We start from the raw sequence: 3,586 nt of genomic DNA, 5'->3' as shown, positions 1-3,586 counted from the left end.
TGTGCACCATCAGTGATGTCATCTCTGTCACGTGGCATATTCACCATCAGTGATGTCATCTCTGTCACGCGGCATGTGCACCATCAGTGATGTCATCTCTGTCACGCGGCATGTGCACCATCAGTGATGTCATCTCTGTCACGCGGCATGTGCACCATCAGTGATGTCATCTCTGTCACGCGGCATGTGCATCATCAGTGATGTCATCTCTGTCACGCGGCATGTGCACCATCAGTGATGTCATCTCTGTCACGTGGCATGTTCACCATCAGTGACGACACTATTAGTTACATTATTGAGTTGCATGTACTGCTATCTAAATTTATCCTTCTCTTCTTCTCTGTGCTCATCATAGCCCTGTACTAGTTCAAGCTATGGATGTTTTTTACTATTTTATTAATTTTATTATTATATATGTTTTATTCTTAAAACAAAAGACATTTTTATGTGCAGGTGAACTAATTTTGCATTGTGTGCATCATTCTTTGTTAATGAGCTTCCTCCTACCATCTCAGGTCACTAACTGCCTTCTCTCCAAACCCAGACATTAGCGCCCAGTGTGTGTATGGGGTTTGCATGTCCTTTGCATGTTGCCCAGTGTTCCTCTATGTACTCGGCTTTCCTGTTGCCCAAGGGGCTCTCCATGTGCTTCCTGGCACAGGCTCCAGGATCATCCTGACCATAAACTTAATAAGGGACCGATAACGGGTCAGGAAAATGGATGCATTTATGGGAATTTGTATTAGATAGATGAAGTTTAAGAGGGAGCCTGCACCGAAGTATGGTTCTTCTATGACAATTTTTTCTCTAGCTATAAAACGTTCCTAGTATTTCAGACAAACTAAATTTATCACTATAGTTAGGTACTTTGGTAAACAAGCTTGATTTAACCCAGCCTTGCTCAACATAAACCAGACACAAACTGAGTAATATAGTGTATAAAATATAGTATATAATGGTCTATCAAAATTCCAGGATACTGTGTTGTAAAAATAGAGTAAAATGGTAAATGAAGGCCGACACTCATGTGACTTGATTAAGTTTACGGTTGGTTACTTCATATTAAAATTGCATGTAATTAAGATATTTGTTTTGAAATGAAAAGGGATTTGTCTCCAGCACCCCGGCTGAAATGTGTGATAAAGGATTAAAGCCCACATCCCTTGCCAACTCTCTACCTCAGTTATGTAACTGTTCCGAGCTGTTAAGCTATATCAAGATAACATTCTGTAGATGGGCAGTGCTTTCAAGAGCAAATCACGTTTCTTCCATTTAATTACGTTTGATTTCCATTGTGTTTTCTTATTTTTATAGTCTGGCACCGTATAAATGGTCAGTATGAAATATAGGAAACAGGGAATTTAATTAATCTGTGTTGCCTAGTAATTTAAACTGGCCCACTAGGACAACTATGTGAAATGATTTATGGCGTATAATAAAAGTTTACATTTAGTGTCAGTGGTACTTGAGCCTGTCAAAAATTAATTATAAGTCATCCATAACTGCTGTCTTCTACATGTGTTGGTATTAATCTCATGTTGTCACCTCCTACAGAGTCAGCGCATGATGGAAACAGGGACAGGCCCCTGAAAAAGGCATATTTAAATGCTAGACTCTGGCAATGGCTCAAGCTGTGGCTAATTAACCGGGCACATCTATGTAGAATGTGAGGTAATGCACACTGGCAGGATGCCCCCTACAGTGTCTGTGGGTCTGAGCCAAGCAACGGGGCTCACTGTCTCCTGTGTCAGAGTGTCTGGGAGAAGCTGTGAGGCTGGCTGCGAGGCCCTGACTTCCAGAATATGCCGTCCAAGCACATTAAGAGCAATGAGTAAGAGGCAGCATGCAGACCCGTGTGGGGGGACTGTCTCCACTCCATGTTGCAAGACAGCATGGGAGTGTTTGACCATTTGATGTAATCGAGCTTGGTGACCTCTGACCTTTACCTCCTACAACATACCCCAGCCCCATGCCTGACAGCCAGTGTTAGATCTTTGATAAAAGCAGGCAGGGCCATTAATTAAGTATGGACATGCAGGTTGGCCCACATATCACACCTAGAGCTTCCTGCATGGCCAGAAGCTTCGTTTAAAGGCAATAAAAGTTCCCGGAAAACCCGTCGAATAGCAGGACAACAAGTATACAGCATCATAACTTAATATGCTTCACTAGGTGGTTATTCCATGAAAGTAGCTAAAGAAAGACAGACTTTCCTGGAAAAGTCAGACTCAAACTAGTGCCTCTCTAAATTTAACCTCAGGTCGTTCCACTAATGCAGTTCAGCTTTAACTAATGAAGGCTCATGCAAGACAGACTTGCATAGTCTCACTTAGTGCACAAACCCGAGATATTTAAGAAACCCAAATGAATAGATGAACTATAGATCGATCAAATGATTTGGAAAGCGTGTAAAACGAGAGTGGTGTTTCTTTCTCCTCCACAGAACAAACGCTGCTGATGGAGCTGTATGAAAAATACAAAGATATAATTGCCAAAAAAGGCAATACTGTGGCCATAAATAGAGGAGTTGGCTTGGAAAAGGATTGCAGACAGACTAAATGTGTAAGTTATGTAAATGTTACAAGTGCTTAGTACAGTGGCATGGTGGTACAGTGGTTTATGCTGTTGCTTTACACCATAAAAGTTCCTGGTTCGATCCCTTTAGCCAACAGGGAACCTTCAGGGTTGAGAGCACGTGTCATTTTTACTGAATGTTATTCGGAATTATTTTAGCTACGTAAAATACTTTCAGTCACATCTGTGTGAAATGATCTGCACAAATAACTGTATCTTGTCTTTGCCATTTTACTAATAAACTTTCAAAGTAGACAATGACTAAATAAAATATAAAAATATTATCCTGTTCATATTATCCATCCATCCATTTTCCAAACCGCTTATCCTACTGGGTCACGGGGGGTCCGGAGCCTATCCCGGAAGCAATGGGCACGAGGTAGGGAACAACCTTGGATGGGGGGCCAGCCCATCACAGGGCACACTCACAACCCATTCACACCTACGGGCAATTTAGCAAGTCCAATTAGCCTCCGCATGTTTTTAGACTGTGGGGGGAAACCGAAGTACCCGGAGGAAACAACGACTTGGGGAGAACATGCAAACTCTGCACACGTGACCCAGGCGGAGACTCGAACCCGGGTCCCAGAGGTGTGAGGCAACAGTGCTAACCACTGCACCACCATGCCACCCTCTGTTCATATTATTTTAACAGATTATTTTAAATTTCAGTCATTGCTTTTCACGTTTGACCTTTGTAATATGGGTACGTTCTTTTTTAAAATTATTTTGGAATTAATTGGAATTGGACGTGCATTGGACGTGATTTTTATAAGCTTTATTATATTTATTACATGACATGAGTAGTGAGAACGCGGAATTTCGTCCAACGGAACAATCATTTGGAAATCTGTTCCCACACGTCGGACGTTCTTTGAGACAACTAAGCGAGACAGTTAACCTGGTTCGAAGCAAACTTGTTCACTCACCTAAGTTACCATGGTAACTCACCAGGGATTTGTTTAAGACACGCTGATGGAACGGAACTCCCACTTAAATGAGCCAGACATCG

This window comes from Brienomyrus brachyistius, chromosome 12 (genome assembly GCF_023856365.1).
Source record: "Brienomyrus brachyistius isolate T26 chromosome 12, BBRACH_0.4, whole genome shotgun sequence".
Taxonomy (NCBI): Eukaryota; Metazoa; Chordata; class Actinopteri; order Osteoglossiformes; family Mormyridae; genus Brienomyrus; species Brienomyrus brachyistius.
Note: the sequence above shows the minus strand (reverse complement) of the source record.